The 20,209-nt window shown below is 36.5% G+C and overlaps 1 long non-coding RNA gene across 2 annotated transcripts in view; it reads right to left on the reverse strand.

Moving 5' to 3' along the window:
- Positions 1-15,948, reverse strand: part of LOC121497060 — a 167,655-nt gene extending 151,707 nt beyond the window's left edge. For both annotated transcript variants that reach the window (XR_005989395.1, XR_005989396.1), the window contains exon 1: positions 15,473-15,948. This is a non-coding gene — a long non-coding RNA (uncharacterized LOC121497060). The remainder of the gene's footprint in view (positions 1-15,472) is intronic.
- Positions 15,949-20,209: the final 4,261 nt, after the last annotated feature.

Raw genomic sequence — 20,209 nt, forward strand, 5'->3', positions numbered from 1 at the left:
TCAGAGAGGTGGACAAGGGCCAGCTAATGTGAGGTCTCACAGGCCATGGTAAGGAGTTTGTAATGGGAAGCCATTGGAGAGTTTTAAGCAGGAAGGGGAGGGACATGATCTGATTTATATTTTTAAAAAACTACTCTGTGGTCAAATAATCTTCAACAAAGCAGGAAAGAATATCCAGTGGGAAAGACAGTCCCTTCAACAAATGGTGTAGAAAAAACTGGACAGCCACATGCAAAAGAAAGAAACCGGACCATTTTCTTACACCATATACAAAAATAAATTCAAAATAGATGAAAGACCTAAATGTGAGACAGGAAACCAGCAAAAGAGAACACAGGCAACAACCTCATTGCCCTCAACCACAGCAACTTCTTACTAGACACATTTCCAAAGACAAGGGAAACAAAAGCAAAAATGAACCATTGGGACTTCATCAAGATAAAAATCTTCTGCACAGCAAAAGAAATAATCAATAAAGCTAAAAGGGAACCTACGGAATGGGAGAAGATATTTGCAAATGACATATCTAATAAAGGGTTAGTGTCCAAAATCTACAAAGAACTTATCAAATTCAACACCCAAAAAACAAATAATCCAGTTAAGAAATGGACAGAATACATGAAAAGACATCTTTCCAAAGAAGACATACAGATGGCCAACAGACACATGAAAAGATGTTCAACATCACTCCTCATCAGGAAATACAAATCAAAACTACTATAAGAAACCACCTCACACCTGTCAGAATGGCTAAAATTAACAACACAGGGAACAACAAGTGTTAGTGAGGATGTGGAGAAGTGGGAACCCTCTAACACTACTTACTGGTGGGAATGCAAACTGGTACAGCCACTCTGGAAAACAGTATGGAACCTCCTCAAACAGTATGGAACCTCCTCAAAAAGTTGAAAATAGAACTATCCTGTGACCCAGCAATTGCACTACTAGGTATTTACCCAAAGGATACAAAATACTGATTCAAAGAGGGCACATGTACTCCAATGTATATAGCAGCATTATCAACAATAGCCAAAGTATGGAAAAAGCCCAAATGTCCATCAACTAATGAATGGATAAAGAAGTAGTGGTGTGTATATGTATATATTTATATAGTGTGTGTGTGTGTATATATATATATATATATATATATATATATATAGGAATATTACTCAGTCATCAAAAACGAATGAAATCTTGTCATTTGCGATGACATGGATAGAGCTAGACATGGATGTGCCAAGCAAAGTAAGTCAGTCAGAGAAAGAGAAATGCCATATGATTTCACTCATCTTTGGAATTTAAGAAATAAAACAGATGAACATAGAGGGTAAAAGAGAGAGAGAGACAAACCATAAAAGAGACTCTTAACTATAGAGAGCAAACTGAGGGTTGCTGGGGAGAAGGTGAGAGGGGGGATTGGGTTAAAAGGGTGATGGTATTAAAGAGAACATTTCTTGTGATAAGCACTGGGTATTATATGGAAGTGATAAATCACTAAATTCCACTCCTGAAACTGATATTACACTGTATGTTAACTACCTTGAATTTAAATAAAACTTGAAACATTTTTTAAAGCTAAATATTAAAAAAAGATTACTCTGAATTGATGGTTTCCAGAGGGAAAGGGGATGGGGAGATGGACAAAATCAGTGAAAGGGAATGGGAAGTAAGGCTTCCAGTTATGGAATGAATAAGTCACAGGGATTAAAGATATAGCATAAGGAATATAGTCAATGGTATTGTAAGAGTGTTGTATGGTGACACATGATAACTACACCTGTGGCAAATATAGCATAACATATAACATATTGAATCACTATGTTGTATACCTGAAACAAATATAACATGTGTGGCAACTATACTTTAATTTTAAAAAAGAAGATTATTCTTCTATATAGAAAATGAATTATAGGGGCAAGAGTGAAAACATGAGAGCAGGTAGTAGGTTGTTGCAAATATCTAAGCAGGAGTTGCTGGTATACAGATACGAGATATATTTTGAAGACAGAAGTAATAGCACCTCATGATAGGTTGACTGTGGAACATGAAAGAAAGAAGGAAACAAAGGACCCCTTTCTTGATTTGGAGCCAGAGTAATTGGATGAAAGTGGTGCCACCTTCTGAAAAGGGGTAGAGTGGGGAGGAATCAAAGGTTCTGTACAGGACATATTAAGTTTGAAATGTCTTAGTTACCCAAGTGGATATGTTAAGGAGACAGTTGGGTATCCATGTCTAAAGCTCAGTGAAGAAGTCAAACCAAGAAGTAGTAGTATGTGAGTCATTAGCATATTAATGGGTTTTTAAACCAAGAACTTTCTTTTCTTTTTTTTTTTAAGATTTTATTTATTTATTCATGAGAGACACAGAGAGAGAGGCAGAGACACAGGCAGAGGGAGAAGCAGGCCCCACGCAGGTGGACTCAATCCCGGGTCTCCAGGATCAGGCCCTGGGCCAAAGGCAGCGCTAAACCGCTGCCCAACCATAAGCTTTCTTGAGAATATGTATATAGAGAAGAAATGAGAGAATTAGCTCAAGATCCCCCGTTTTTGTTTTTTTTTTTTTTTTTTTTTTAATGTTTGGATTTTTTTTAAGATTTTATTTATTTAACCATGAGAGACACAGAAAGAGAGAGGCAGAGACATAGGAAGAGGGAGAAGCAGGCTCCATACAGGGAGCCTGCTGTGGGACTCAATCCCAGGACTCCAGGATCAAGCTCTGAGCTGAAGGCAGGTGCTTAACTGCTGAGCCACCCAGGCATCCCAAGATCCCCCAGTTTTAAGTTTCCTAATTTCCCCAAAGATTTTCTAATAATTCATGATTTATAAAATGCATTTCATATCTAAAAGCCACAGAGCATGCCATTTGTCATGTGATATTAGAGACATTTTTTGATCCAATAAATTATAATTGAAATGCCTCCGTATTTTTAGCATTCACATTTAAATAATTTTATAATATCATATTAGTTGAGAAAAAGTAAGAATCATAGCTGCAAGTTTATTTCTCTTAGCTTTCTCTTTTCAAGTCAGTCAGCTTATCATCTTTCTGATGATTGTCTTCATCTTTTAAAATATGCTATATTTACATTTTGTGACCAGGTCTCCTGGCCAGATACTAGCACTCTCACTTCTTTATCCATATTCAAATGCAATCATGAAAAAACATAATGTTATTTTGAGTATATTGGTGCAGTAAAATAAATTAGACGTATAGCAACTACAGCATTTTCTTGAAGGTCTATTGTAATAAAAAGGGAATTTAGAATGTGTGTTCAATACACTTAAAAAATTTTTTAAGATGGTATTAATAGGTAAAGGATGTTATGTCAAACTCTGAACAACTACATATACTAGAATTCATATCCTTGATACTATCCTTCACTTCACTACTGCATTATAAACAACTTGAAGTCAAGGCAGGATTCTACCTATCTTTGTATACCTTCCTTGCATGTATCATTGACCCTTTCGCTTACTGTACTAACAATTATTAAAGATCTATTATGTGCTGGGCAGACCATACTTGTTCTTGAGGAATTTATAGTCTAACATGGAGCACACAGAAATGAACAGACTAGGTATTTAATGTTGATAGGAGTTGTGATGGTGACTTGCCCAGGGTATTGATGAGAACATACAGGTGAAATAAGAGACATAAAGGCAATATATTCAACTGCTCATACATCTTTGTAAATTTTGAAAAGAAAAAAAAACATATTTCTGTGTTCTTGATCATAAAGAAGAATCCTGACATTGTATAAGTTTCATGCCCCACAAAATCTGGGTCTGCCCCCTAAGACTCCACGGAAGTCTTCCAGAAGATAACACAAGGCTGGATCTTGATGAGAATAGAGAAGGAAGTGAGTGGATAGAGGCAAATTAGAGAGAGAGACTAGCAGATAGAGGAAGGTATTCCTGGCACAGAAGGCAGCATGTGCAAAGGCCTAGATGTGACAGCAGAAGGTACAGTGAAGAGATCTGAAGTCTACTCATATTTCATTATGGCTATGGTGTAGACTGCAAGATGATATCTTGAAGTGAGATTACAAAAGTAAGCAGAGGCTGGGTGGTGAAGGGCCTTGAATACTATGCTAAGAATTTGGAGTTTATTCTGAGGCTTTTTTGAAAATTTTAAAGATGGAAGGAACTTAATCATATTATGTGCTAGAAAGAGTACTCTGGCAGATTGAATAATAGGTTTCAAGGAGCAAGAATGGAGAGCAGTGTTGAGTTTAAAGAGGAAGTTGTTGAATTAGACTGAGAAGAAATGACAGATAACTCACAGGTCTCTGTTTGGGCTAGCTGGTGGGAGAGTAATTCATTGTGATTCTGAATTCAGGAAAAATAAAAAATTAAATAAATAAAGTTTCATTGAGTCATGTGAGGGAGACAGGTATGTGTCTCAAACTGGAAATAAGAGTTACCAGATTCAGGTGTCTAGTAAGAAGTAGCACGTAGTACTCTGGGGTTTAGGAAATAAATTTGTGCTAAGGAAATATAATATAGGAACCATTATCACATGGATGGTATTTGAAGTCATGGGAGCTGATAGCTTACCAAGGGAACCGTGTAAATCTGGGGACATCAAACTTGGATTCTTGGATCAAATCTGGCCCACTGCCTGTTTTGTGAATAAAGTTTTATAGGAATACAGCCATGCCCATTTGTTTACATAGTGTCTATGGCTGCTTTCACACTACAACAGCAAAGTTGAGTTATTGCAGCAGAGACCATATGGCCCACAAAGCCTAAAATAGTTACCATTTAGCACTTGACAAAAAAAAAAAAAAGGACTGAAGTCCAAATCTGGGAAAACATCCACAGTTAAACAGGAGTCAGAGAAAGAAGAATCTCTGAAGGATGTTGAGCAGGAAGAAATTGAAAAAAAAACAGAAAGGAGTAGTATCAATAGAGAATTAAGATAGACACAGCATATAAATTTTGCCCAAAGATTTTAAATAGTGTCCAATAACTTAAGTAGGATTTAGCCAAAAAGAGAAATTGATTAGCTCCACTGAAGCACTTGGAGTAGAATATATACTTTACTACATATATCCCACTAAAACTGCTGCCACCAACATTCTTTCAAATTCCAACCTAGACCTATGGTATCATCTTTGACTTACTTATGTAAGATGCCACTCATTCTTCCATTCTTTCTTAGGAACAACTATGAATTTATTCCATCTCCTTTTTCTCCATTCCCATCATCACCACTCTATCTGCCCCTCGTTGAGGCAGATACTACATTTACTCCATCTTACTTTCCTATTTGTTTTTTTCTCTACTTTTTCTTATCTTTTTTTAAATGATTTTACCTGACTCTAGCCTTTACATTTTTGTGAGTTCCTTCAAAGAAAGAGGGATAATTCTCCCTTAATAAATGTCTACCTAATTATTTTGCCTGTGGTTTCCTATTCTATTTGTGAACATTGTTTAAAAATACAAACGGGATCCCTGGGTGGCTCAGCGGTTTAGCACCTGCCTTTGGCCCAGGGCATGATCCTGGGGTCCCGGGATCAAGTCCCTCATCAGGCTCCCAGCATGGAGCCTGCTTCTCCCTCCTCCTGTGTCTCTGCCTCTCTCTCTCTCTCTCTCCTTCCTTCTCTCTCTCTCTATGTCTATCATAAATAAGTAAATAAATCCTTAAAAAATAAATTAATTTAAAAAAATACGAACATATTTTCATAGATTTAACACAATAGAAGTTTATTTTTTTCAGTCAGCATTACCCTGATACCAAAACCAGATGAGGACATCACAGGAAAAGAAAATTACAGGCCGATATCCCTGATGAACATAGATACAAAGATGTTCAACAAAATATTAGTGAACCAAATCCAACACTACATTAAAGGATGATATACCATGAACAAGTGAAATTTATACCAGAGATGCAGGAATGGTTTAACATGCACAAATCAATGTGATATACAACACATTAACAAAATAAAGGATAAAAATCAAATGATCATCTTAATAGATGCAGAAAATGCATTTGACAAAACTCAACATTCATTTGTCATAAAAATTCTCAACAAAGTGGTATAGAGGGAATGTACTTCAACATAGTAAAGGCCATCTATCACAAGCCCACAGCTAATATTATACTTAAAGGTGAAAAACTGAAAGCTTTTTCTCTAAGATCAGAAACAAGACAAGGATGCCCACTCTGGCCACTTTTATTCAACATAGTAGCAAAAATCCTAGCCAGAGCAATTAGGTAAAAAAAAAAAAAAAAGAAAAAAAAAAGAAAGAAATAGAAGGCATCCAAATTGGAAAGAAGAAGTAAAACTATCACTATTTGCGAAGGACATGATATTATATCCAAAAAATCCTAAAGATTACACCAAAAAACTGTTAAAACTAATAATTCCAGTAAAATTGCAGGATACAAAATCAATATACAAAAACTGTTGCATCTCTTTATACTAATAACAAGCTATCAGAAAGAGAAATTAAGAAAATTTACAATTACATCAAAAAAAAAATGCCTAGGAAAAAAATTAACCAAGGAAGTGAAGGGCCTGTACACTGGAAACTATAGACGTTAATAAAAAAAATCAAAGAAGACACAAATAAATAGAAAGATTTCCCAATGCTCATGGATGGGAAGAATTAGTACCGTTAAAATATCCATACTGCCAAGCAATCTACAGATTCAATGTAATCCCTATCAAAATTTCAATGCCATTTTTCACAGAAGTAGAACAAATAATCCTACCATTTGTAAGAAACCAAAAAAAAAAAAAAAAAACCTGAAAAACCTAAATGGAGGCATCATGCCCCCCAATTTCTTTTTTTTTTTAATTAATTTTTATTGGTGTTCAATTTACCAACATACAGAAAAACACCCAGTGCTCATCCCGTCAAGTGTCCACCTCAGTGCCCGTCACCCATTCCCCTCCAACACCCGCCCTCCTCCCCTTCCACCACCCCTAGTTCGTTTCCCCGAGTTAGGAGTCTTTATGTTCTGTCTCCCTTCCTGATATTTCCCCACATTTCTTTTCCCTTCCTTTATATTCCCTTTCACTATTATTTATATTCCCCAAATGAATGAGAACAAACACTGTTTGTCCTTCTCTGATTGACTTATCTCACTCAGCATAATACCCTCCAGTTCCATCCACGTTGAAGCAAATGGTGGGTATTTGTCGTTTCTAATTGCTGAGGAATATTCCATTGTATACATAAACCACATCTTTATCCATTCATCTTTCGATGGACACCGAGGCTCCTTCCACAGTTTGGCTATTGTGACCATTGCTGATAGAAACATCGGGGTGCAGGTGTCCCGACGTTTCATTGCATCTGAATCTTTGGGGTAAATCCCCAACAGTGCAATTGCTGGGTCGTAGGGCAGGTCTATTTTTAACTCTTTGAGGAACCTCCACACAGTTTTCCAGAGTGGCTGCACCAGTTCACATTCCCACCAACAGTGTAAGAGTGTTCCCTTTTCTCCGCATCCTCTCCAACATTTGTTGTTTCCTGCCTTGTTAATTTTCCCCATTCTCACTGGTGTGAGGTGGTATCTCATTGTGGTTTTGATTTGTATTTCCCTGATCATGCCCCCCAATTTCAAACTATATTACAAAGCTAGAGTAATCAAAAGAGTATGGTAGTGGCATAAAAACAGACACATAGATCAGTGGAACAGAATAGAGAACCAAGAAATACAGCCACATATTATGGTCAATTAATTTATGACCAAGAAGCCAATGATACTCGATGGGGAAAAAACAGTCTCTTCGATAAATGCTGTTGCAAAAACTGAACTACACAAGCAAAAGAAAGAAACTATGCACTATCTTATACTACCTACAAAAATTAACTCCAAAGGACTAAAGACTTCAATGTAACACCTGACCATAAACTACAAGAAATAAGGGGTAAACTCTGACATCAATCTTGGTAATGATTTCTTGGGTTTGACCAAAATCAAAGTCTACATAAGCAAAAACAAACAAGTTGGACTACATCAAACCAAAAAGCTTATTTACAGGAAAGGAAACCATCAGCAAAATGAAAAGGTAACCTACTGAGGAAGAAAATATTTGCAAATCATGTATCTGATAATGAGCTAATATCCAAAATATATAAAGAACTCATGAACTCAACAGCAAAAAATCCAATCCAATTAAAAAAATGGGCAGGGGGCAGCCCTGGTGGCCCAGCGGTTTAGCGCCACCTTCAGCCCGGGGCATGATCCTGGGGGTCCAGGATGGAGTCCCTCATCTGGCTCCCTTCATGGGGCCTGCTTCTCCTTCTGCCTGTGTCTTTACCTCTCTCTCTCTGTGTGTCTCTCATGAATAAATAAATAAAATCTTTAAAAAAAAATGGGCAGAGGATATGAATAGACTTTTTCCTAAGACTTACAAATGACTAACAAATACATAAAAAGGTGCTCAACATCATTAGTCACCAGGGAAATGCAAATCCAAACAACAATGAGATATCACCTCATACCTGTCAGAATGTCCATTATCAAAAAGACAAGAAGTAATAAGTGTTGGCAAAGATGTGGAGAAAAGGGAACCTTTGTGCACTGTTGATGGGAATGTACACTAGCGCAGCCATTATGAAGAACTCTATGGAGGTTCCTCAAAAAATAGGAAGTACATATGATTCAGAAATTCTACTTCTGGGAATTTATATGAAGGAAAACAATAACTCAAAAATATATATGTACCCTATGTTTATTGCAGCATTATTTATAATAGCCAAGACACAGAAGCAATGGAAGTGTCCATTGGAGAACAAATGGATAAACAAAATATGGTGCAAAAAATAAAATAAAATATGGTATATGCCATATGGTGTATATTCCATATATACAGTGGAATATTATTTGGTCATAAAAAATGAGATCTTGCCATTTGAGACAATATGGATGGACCTTGAGGGCATTATTCTAAGTTAAATAAATCATATAGAGAAGGATAAATATTACATGATCTCAAAACAAAACAAAACAAAACAAAAAACAAACTCATAGCTACAGAGAAGAGATTGGTGGTTACTTGAGGTGGAGAGTGTGGAGTGGAAAAAATGGGTAAAGGGGGTCAGAAAGTATAAACTTCTAGTAATAAAATAAGTAAGTCCCAGGGATATAATGTACAGTATGATAACTTTTAATAAAAAGAAAAAAGCTTATTTTTCAATTATACACCAACTGTCTAAGAAAAGTATTCTACAAGTGGCCTTCCATGTGGAGTATCAGGGACCACAATCCCTTCATCTTGTAGCTCTGCCTATCACAACATACCATCTCCAGGGTTGCTGCAGGAATGAAGAGAGAGAGAAGAGTGCATATGATCGTCTCTGTAGACTAGGCCTGGAATTAACTCGTATCATTTGCAGTTGCAACTCATTGGCCTGAACTCAGCCACATGGCCGCACCAAACTTTAAAGGAGTCAGGAAATGAAATGTATCTGTGTGCTCAGGAATAAAAAGAGAACAGATTGGTAACCACTAGAAATATCTGTCTTCTCTCCTTTTTCATCTGTCCTGTATACCACAGCCAGACAAATCTTCCTAAAACATGACTTTCAGGTGTAAGTACTGTCTTACTCCCTGTTGCTTGAACACACCAGCACATTTTTGCCTAGGGGCCTTTGTACTTGGTGTTCCCTCAGCCTAGAAGATTCTTTCCCCGAACTACCATAAAATTTGCTCCCTCGAAACATAAAAGAAGCTTGAAATCTTTATTCAAACGTTATCTTAAAGGAAAGACTTCCCTGATTGCTGAATGTAACACTGTGAGCCTTTTGATAGTAAAGACCTTTTCTATCACCCCATCATTTCTTTCTTTTGCTGATAGTATTTGTCACCATCTAAGGTATTATATGTTAATTTTTTTATTGCATTCCCTTTCTCTCCACTAAAACATGAAGCAGAGATTTTTGTTGCTTTGTTAGCCATTTTTCCCCAGCCTAGAATAGTATATAGCACACAATAAGCATGCAATAAAAATCTATTGGCTGAAGGAAAGAATTTCAATACACAAATGATATAATCTTGCAAGGACTGATGTCAATGGAAAACAAAAGTAGGGCTATGGGAAGAGAGTGGAAGAGAACCATCCAAGAGGGGAAGACCATTAGGGAAGCCAGGTGAACTACCCTATTGATAGAAGGAGAGTTCTACAGAATCCTGGACAGAAAGAAAGCTGAGCAGTGGGGCCAAGTCAGATGCACAAAGGGGCAGAGCTCAGCTTTACCTGAAGGCTTGGATCAAAACAACCAAACCTTTCTAACAATCAAAGACAACTGAAAAGACAAAATATGATTTTCCACTTAAAAATTGCTAGAGGGGCACCTGAGTGGCTCAGTTAGTTAAGTGTCTGACTCTTGGTTTCAGCTAAGGTCATGATCTCAGAGTTGTGGGATTGTGACCCACATGGGGATCCAGTCTCAGCCGGAGCTTGCTTGAGATTCTCTCCTCTCTCTCCCTCCCTCTCTGTCATGCTCCTTCTTGTGCTCTCTCTCTAAAATTAAAAAAAAAAAATTTAATCTTGAAAAAAAGAAAAAATTGCTAAAAATTTTTAATAACAATCTTCAATGCAGCCAAGGTTACAGTGACCTTTTCATATAAATTGATACTATTTTTGAAAGCAAGTATGTATTATTTAGAGCTATACTGACAATATATATTGTCAACAATTGTCAATATATACTGACAATATATATTGTCAACAATTGTCAATATATATTGACATCAATATTCTTTGTTCCAATTAGTGCATGTCTAGGAATTTATGCCAGGTAAATAATAAGAGATGGAGATAAAAATTTATGACCATGGCTATGTATTATGCCAATATTAGTAATATAAACAATAATAGAAGCAAATGGAATTGGGAACAAACAAATTCAGCAGAGCAATACAGATTAAGCAAATTGTGGCATGTCCACATGGTGAATAGCATGCAGCCATTACATAGTTACAGTTTAACAGAAATATTTTTAAGATATGGGGAAATGCTCATAATATAATACTAAATGAAAAAGTAGCCTTATGGTTAAAAATCTAAATTTTGGAGCCAAGCCAAAATAAGTTTAAAATCTTTATTCCACCATTCACAAGCTTCATGACCTTAGGCAAATCACTCAGTTTCTAAATCTGTTTCCTTATCTGTAAGCCTGAGATCATAATATTAATTCTCAGTATTATTCTAAATATAAAAAAATTATTATTGTAAAGTATTTAACACAATGCATTTAATAAATAATACCTATTATTATGAGAAAATATGACTTAATATTCTTTACTTCTTTGCATTTAAAAGTACTTTTAAGTACTTCCTAAATTTTCTACATATAAGAGCATAAATGTTTTTATAAAAAGAGAAAAATTAGTTCAGGAGACACTTAATATTTTTAAAGTTATTCTCCGGGTGCCTGGGTGGCTCAGTCAAGTATCTGCCTTCGGCTCAGGTCATGATCCCAGGATCCTGAGATCAAGCCCTGAGTCTGGCTCCCTGCTCAGCAGGGAGTCTGTTTCTCCCTCTTCCTTTACCCACTCCTACCCCTGCTTGTGGTCTCTCACTCTCTCCCAAATAAATAAATATTTAAAAAAAAAAAAAAGCTATTCTGAAGTCCCTGGAGGTTTAGAGATATTGCTACGATTTTTGGGAACCTCTTGCAAATCTCATGTTACATATAGTCTATCATTCTGGTTGAAGGCATTTCAGCTGTTCATTAATCTTATTAATCATGATCTATAAGGGAAATACCCCTAAGTTTGCCCCAACATGGAGCAAATTTTAAATAACTAATGACCAATAATAAGATAATTAAAATGTCCAAGAAAGCCTTACAAGAAATACTTGGTAAACAAAAAAGACACAATTGTTCAAAGCCCATTCTCATTCTTTTAAAATCCCATCAATCAAGGACACAAATATAAAGGACTTGATTTGAATAGAAAATAATAAATTTCATCCCTTAAATATATATCCTAAGAGGAGTGGAGGATAGAGTCACAGCTGGCTAACAAAATACTTGGTGATGCTGACATCTAAGGTTGAAATAAAAAAAAACTTCTCCAAGTTATCCCAGATTCTATCATGCAGTATTTCCAAGATATGTCTATATTTAATGAGAAATTTTAACTCAAGTCAGAACAACTTTCTATGAAGAATGGTAATAGTTAAGTAATCCTCTCTTTCCCTGACAGAAACAAACGTTTAAATATCAGTTTGAAGACCCAACCAAGCCTGGAAACAAGGAAAGAAATGTAGAAATCACAACTCTGAAATCAGACATGCAGGGTTTGAATGTGAAATAAGGAACAGTAAGAGTTGACCATCTTTATCAAAGATGTTCATGGCTCTGGGAAATTTGGGCAGTAATTTATGTTAATAGAAAATCAGATGCGCCTTCTCTTGATTTGACAGCTAGTGGTCACTAGTCCTACTCCACTCTTGAGTTTAGAATGTGTATATTCCTTCAAGCTACTTCCTCTACCACTAGCATTCTCTGATTGTACTTGAACAGAAGCCTTACACTGTCACAAGTTCTTTGGGTAAGTGTCCAAAGAATTTGGTTTTTAATTCATTTTAGAGATGGTTTCACTCAGGGTCATATCCCCTGAGCTATTTATCCAATAATTCTGAGAAGCTGCAAAACCAAACCAAATGTTTGTATGAGTTGTAAGATAGACTTAGTGGGGACAGGGTCAAATCTACTCAAGAATATATGAACTTCCCCAGACACCCCCAAGGGAAAGTTAGATCCATATTTAGAGCAGTTGTTGCAAAATAGTTTTTCCCATCATATTCACTTACATGTTAAATGCTCATGTTTAATAGTGACCCAGGGAACTTTAGTTTCGGCTGCTAAAAAGCTCTTTCAACTCTATAGGTTTCCAGCTATTAGGCTGGGAATTAAATATGTTTTAAAGAAACCAAATAATATCAACAAAATTTAAACCAACTTAATTCAAAATGTGACCCAGAGAAAGGATTCTTCTAGTATTCCCAAAGGCCTGTCACAAGTTATAAAAAGCCAATTCTAGGACATCCTTTCTTATAAGGCAGCCACACTCAGAGATCCTACTAGTAGATGAGTTAAATTATATTCTGCTGGTAAAAATAAAGGGTGGCAATCCTATGAAATCTAAGGTAACTAGAACCTAGCAAATAAGTAGATCTACTTACCAATGAATTTATTCATTTCTATCTTGAACTGGATTACCCCAGAATATGATATTTCTCAGGGTATGGGCAGTTCTTTTAAACTTTTTTTTTATTTTATAGATATGACAAAACAACATACACAGTTTATCATCTTAAAATTTAAGGGTTCAGTATTGTTAATTATACTCACAGTGTTGTGTAATAGATCTCTAGAAGATTTTCATCTTGCAAAGCTAAAATTCGACAGCCATTAAACAATTTCCCATTTCTCCCTCCCACTATGCCCTGACAACCATCATTCTAGTTCCTATTTCTTTGAGTTTGACTACATTAGATAGCTGAGATAAGTGAAATTATAAAGAATTCATCTTTTTTTAACTGGGTTTTTTTCACATAGCATAATGTCCTTAAGTTTCATTCATGATATAGCATATGTCCGAACTTCCTTTTTATGAGGCCAAATAACATTGAATTGTATGTATATATACCACATTCTCTTTATAGATTCATCCTTTGATGGACTTTTATGTTGTTTCCATATCTTGGCTATTGCAAATAGCACTGCAGTGAACATGGGAGTGCTAATATCTAATATCTCTAAGATTCTGACTTCAACTCTTTTGGATAAATACCCAGAAGCAGTATTTGGTAGTTCTATTTTTAATTTCTTGAGGGTCTTCCATACTGTTTTCCATAGGGCATGGGTTTTCTAACACACTTTTCTCCCTTCTGAAAAAACTTAGATACTACAATATAGTTGCCATCCAGCAAAGGAGAAAAGAGGAATTAGACCCATCTTTAAAAGGAAACATGGTAAGAGAACCAAGAAATTAATCTCGCATAGTGATCCTCCCAAAGGCCCATTTCCAAAGATCCTTATTCATGTTACTCATGACACTGATGCACAGCCGGGTTTGGCAACCATTGACTTAGGGTATAACATGGACATTTGTCACAGCAGACAGTGTCACAGCTATAACAGGCACAGGTGAGGCAGAGCTTAGACAAGGCCAGGTCAGGAATAGGTCAAACCAGATCAAGCAGGACAGAACTTGGTTTAGCAGTAGGCATTGGCTCCTTTCTGACGAAAAAGCAAGTGTCAGGGCAAGCAGAGCAGCGAAACAGCTACAGAGGGTCAGATCTAAATGGTGAGCAAGTGATGATGAGGAGTCCAGCACCCTGGATAGCTCCTCATTGGTTAAAAACTGATACAAACAAGCCTGAGATCTCTTTATCTTAGAAATCCAAGTTTATAAAATAGGCTCTAACCTCTCAGAGGCCTGTTTGCTGGTAATAATAATAATAATAATAATAATAATAATAATAATAATAAATAAATAAATAAAAATCTCACACATATGCCAGCTATTTGTTCTTGTATGCTTATTCCCACCACCACTATCACTACCCCACTTTTTTTAAATCTACATCAAATGGAAAGGACTCAGGACTCCAGTAGAGTGGAGATTAAAGAGGTTTAGTTTGGATGGAAAAGTATGTACAAAATTTATCTTCCCAGGGTGGTATCTTTCCTAGTTGAACACCAGATCCTGCCAGATTACTGTATTACTTGGATACACTTGGATACAGCATTTTAATCCTATTTTAAAATGAATAACTTTCAATTATCTCTACTTCTTAGTTACTACTCGGTTATAAGAGGTTTATTTTTAAATTTTCTGTAAAGTTGCAAACCTGTTTCCAAGGTGGCTATGCTGAATTTGATCACCATATTCAAACCCTTGGGCTGGTTTTACATGAAAATCATTACCACACAGCAGTGCTTCTCAAAGAGTGGTTCTCTAACACCTGCATCAAAATCACCCATGATGCTCATTACACATGCAGACTCCTGGCCACTGCACCAAATGTAGAAATCAGTATTTCTGAGGTTGGAGTCTAAGAAGCTACATGCTTAGAAAGGTTCGCAGGTGATATGTATACACAGTAATGTTTGAGGCCCACAGACATACAGGCTGGAATCAACTTCTACCACTTCTCATTTCACCACTTGACTCATTCAATAGCACTAACTAAAAAAGTTTTTTAATTATACTTAAAGTTACAGTTGTCTTAGTTTTTTATTTATTTGCTCAACAAATACTCATTGCACAAACATTATGAGTGAGGCACTTGATTGGGCTCTAGAGAAATAACAGGTAACAAGACAGAAATGTTCCTTAAAAGTATGGGGCTAAGTCTATCAGAGAAGACAATCAACAAATAATTTCATAAGTAATTGCTCAATTACAATTTTGACAGGTGCTAATAGGAGAAACAAAAGGTACTAATACCAAGGTAAATCAACTCAGCCTGGGAGTTCAGACAGCTTACCTCTGCGAGGGGACACTCAACCAAGGATATGAAGACTAGATGGGAAAGAGCAGTCCAGAAAGAGCATTCCAGGTGGAAGCAAGCTGTGCCAAGGATCTGAGGAAAGAAGAACTATGGTGAAGAATTAAAGCAGTAAGAAGGCAACTACTAGAGTAGCCAAGGGCCAGATGGTTCCAGCCTTCTGAATCCCATTGAAGATTATAGATTTTATCTGGAAAATAGTAAGAATCCATTGGAGAGTTTTAAACACACACACTTTTTCAGTGAGTTCTGAAGCTGTGTAAATGAAGGAATGAACAGGGGCAGTCAGAATACAATGAAGGCTCAGGCAGGATTTTGCTCAATGACAATGGGCAAACCTATGATGCAGGGCCACCTGGGCGGCTCGGTAGTTCAGTGTCTGCTGGTGGCTCAGGTCATGATCCCCAGGTCCTGGGATGGAGCCCCACGTTAGGCTCCCTCCTCAGCAGAGAGCCTGCTTCTCCCTCTTCCTCTGCCCCTGCTCCTGCTCTCTCTCTCTCCAATAAATAAATAAAATCTTAAAAACAAAAAAACAACCTATGATGTAGAAATCAAGCTTATAAGTAAATATGTTCAAACTATGTCTGATGAAGGTAGTGCCCTGGAACATTGTAAGGACCTTAAAAATCTTAACAACCTAATTTTACTAATTTTAAAATAGCTCTAACAACATATATTTGCCCTTTATAATCAGTGGCAGTCACTCACAAGAACAAAACTAAAAATGTAAATGGACATCCAAACTGCTCATTCCATCTCATGCCAGAGACTTTCTGTGGTTTGTGGCTACAACCCTTTGCCTCTCAAAGAAGTTAGATTTAGTTGGGGGCAACTTTCTGGCTGGGAGTGCCACCCCTATTAACATGCAAACTGTAATCATGGTGCAGTTGAGGAGCACAACAATTGGATTTTGAAACCTATTATTCTACAAAGTAAATACAGGCTTAAGTCAAAAGGCAATGTGTTATTTTAGAAGAGTCATCAACTACTATTTTAGTCAAAAACACATAGTAAGTAACTAGAAAGAAGTTTCAAAGGAAACAGAATGAAATCAGTTTGGAACTTCTAATCTATATTAGGTCAGTTTTTCTTTTTATCCTGGTCTATAACAAACAACAAAGCCCTTTACTTTCCATCCTCAGCACAGTGATAATATAGCTTGCAACTTTGATTTGGATTACATGCTATAGTCATTATACTTTGAAAACATGGTCAACTAGCACAGAGATTCTCTACTGATAGAAAAGTACTTATAGGGGATCCCTGTGTGGCTCAGCGGTTTAGCGCCTGCCTTTGGCCTACGGTGCAATCCTGGAGTCCCCGAATCGAGTCCCGCATCAGGCTCCCGGCATGGAGCCTGCTTCTCCCTCTGCCTGTGTCTCTGCCTCTCTCTCTCTCACTTTCTCTCTCTCTCTCTGTCTATCATAAATAAATAAATAAATCTTAAAAAAATATTAAAAAAAAAGAAAAGTACTTATAACAACCAGATTCCAAAAACAAACTTCACTTACTAAATCAAACTCTGTGAGGTTTACATTTAATATGATTATAATCAAAAAGTTTATTAAGCAAATTTCTAACATAAACAAGATTGGAAGAAGAATGTATTAAAAATATTAAAGTGCAAGAGTTTAAGAGTAATCACTGTAAAAACAATATGCTATTCATGAGTGTCATCTATTTAATAGAAGAGGGCCAATGTGATCTCTAAAAAAGTTTCTGAATATTTGAGAATATGTAGCAAGTTTTTTTCTCTTAACCATAGTTAAATAATTAATACTCTCATTAATTAAATATGTATTAATATATAATCAATTATATATTACTATATAATTATATGCTAATTAAATTCATATGTATAGACTTCCTATGTATACCACAGATTACCAGTTCTTGAAAAGTTGGACAACAAAAATATTTCTGGAAAACTATCTAAACATAATTAAACCTTCTTTTTCTGGTTTGTGCTTTAAATTTAAATACAGTAAAATTTTTGATGTTCAGTTCTATGAGCCAGAATACAGAAATTCTTATAAACACCATCACACAGAGGATACAGAACAACTCCAACACCCCAAAGAATTCTTTCACATTGACTCTTTGTATGCAGACCCTCTCCCCACCTCTAATTTCTGGTGACCACTGGTCTGTTCTACACCTCTATAATCTTGCCTTTTTCAGAATGTCATATAAATGGATTAATGTAGTATACAATCTTTTGAATCTGACTTCTTTTCACTTAGCACAATTCCTTCGAGATTCACGCACCTTGGTGTATCTTCTTTCAATGATTCTCTAATTACTATTTTATAGCCCTCATGCCATTGATATAAACATTTACATATAAAGTTACAGACATGTAGAAAGTATCAGAGCTATGGTATAGTTAGTTCTGTAACACAATTTAATTGTTCTTTACGTGAGTAAAATCTCCATATCAGCTAGCTTGTTTGCCATTTTTTTACTTCTAATAAAAGTATCACATAGAAAAGCAACGGTACTTATTTCATGGCATATCACTCCTCGCTCAGGGATTTTCAAGGTTTTGTTATTGCCTATCAATTTAAGTCCAAACTCCTCCTCAAAGTACTCTCAGAGTGTGTTTTCAATCTTATCTCCACCAACTCCCTCAAAAAACCCACTTTCTCGCAAGACTGGGCTATTCATTTGTCCCTGATTCACTCCTTTTTTTGCAACATTGTGCCTACTTATTCTTCAAGGACCAACTCAAACGCCATCTTTGACATGCAGTCTTTCCTAATTCCTTTCTTTCTTTCCTCAAGGTTGCCCCAAAGTGGATTTAAACTTGAGTTCACATAGCATGTTTGGAGAACTTTCTTATGGCATTGTTTATACCTGAGGTAAAAGAATCTATGTACCTGTCTTATTCCCTCCTTCTTCCTTCCTCTCTGATGCTTTTCTCATCCCCCACTGCACTGTTGTGCCATCAGAGAAAGATGTGATTTTCTAATATTTGTAACATGTATGGCATCCAGCATAGTTAACTTTCATTAAAGTGACACTAAAAAAATCCTATTACAAACAAATATCTGGCTCTAGAAGACACAAGAGAGAAAAGAGTAGACCTCTGAAAACAGACTGAAAAAGAAAAAAGATGGTACTTGTGACTATAATGCCACTAGGAAATTATTTTAAAGCATATTCCTGGTATAAGCATATGAAAGCATTTTATGAACAAAACTTTAAACTTAAAAAAATGTGTAGTCTACTGGTATTTCATCTTCTGTTAAATAGAAGTCCTATATATTCAAGATTCCTAACCTCCTTATAAGTCACATGTTGATCTTACTGAGACAAAATAGCTCTCCTCGGTGGAGTGACTCATGGAAATTGGTTCACCTGAGGATCAGAAAAACGGGCTACACTTTAGCTTCTAAAACATCACTTAAGAGTTGGTTGCCCATACCACAGTGAGTCATCACCCTCTCATGGTTCCACATGTGATTGTTCTGCCTCCCTCAAGCAGTTTATAAAGACTGTATAGGCAGGAATCACATCTTAGGCTCCTTTTTAAAAAGATTTTATTTAAATTCCAGTTAACATATAGTGTAATATTAGTTTCAGGTGTACAACATAGTGATTCAACACTTCCATACAATACCCAGTGCTCATCACAAGTGCCTTCTTGATTCCACTCCCCACACCACCACCACTTCCCCTCTGGTAACTATCAGTTTGTTTTCTTGTATTGTGTCCATTAACTCTTCCTGTCCCAACTTTCGTACCATGCCCACCACACATGCACACTTCATAGAAGAGACAAACTGTATATGAAAACCATTCTGACTCTTAAAACATTTGGGCATTTGAAATACAACCCCAGCCATTTCCCTATTTCCTAAAGGTACATTCAGCCCTGAGACAGTGCTACATCCTTCCTCCAACTCCTCTTCTCAAGCAGGGTTTAAAATGCTCAGCAAATATCAGCTTGGCATTTCCAGAAGATGACAACAGTCTCAACATCAACAACTGCCAGAGAGAAAAGGGAACAATGCTCTAACTCCAGTTCTACTGCTAACCAGCTATAGGACCTTGTGAAAGTCTCCAGACTTCCCTGGGTTTGGGTTTCCTTGCCTGTAAACTGACACGTGGTATTAAGTTAGTAGAGATCTGCCTTACTCAAGTTCTGATATCTTCTGGTTCTAACATTGGGGCACTCTTACATGTCTAAGGAGCAGATAAGACTTTCATATATGGCCTTGCTCTTCATCCCTATGTTCCTCTTTAGAGAAAGCTAAGCACTAAGACTAAGCTCTGAGCTTTCTTTTCTCTTCTCTAGCCTTTGCTCGAAATAGAATAGTAGCAGTCTATTCTGATAGCCCCACAGAGCAATCTTTAGTGTAAATAATAGGATGGAAAGAAAAGTTCTATTTCTTTTTGTCCTATTTTTAATGATTTCCAAGTTAGAAAACTGATGACAGCATGAAAGCCTCATCAATATTGCAGACACATAGCTCTCAGTAGCTCCAGATCTCAGTGTTCACAAACCTTCAATATCTCAGCTGTTAATAGACAATAAAAATTATTAGACCTTGAATTTATATTCAACAATCCCTGTAACATATCTGGGGCTCTACATGAGTAACTATTCTCTCTGGTACTCAAATCTCTCTCCAGGATGAACAAGGCTCTTGGGAAGATTCATTAACTCCTGCAGGTGCCTCTGGGGGGCTCTTTAACCTGCTGCCAGGCTTG

Source organism: Vulpes lagopus, chromosome 8, assembly GCF_018345385.1.
Source record: "Vulpes lagopus strain Blue_001 chromosome 8, ASM1834538v1, whole genome shotgun sequence".
In the NCBI taxonomy this organism is placed as follows: domain Eukaryota; kingdom Metazoa; phylum Chordata; class Mammalia; order Carnivora; family Canidae; genus Vulpes; species Vulpes lagopus.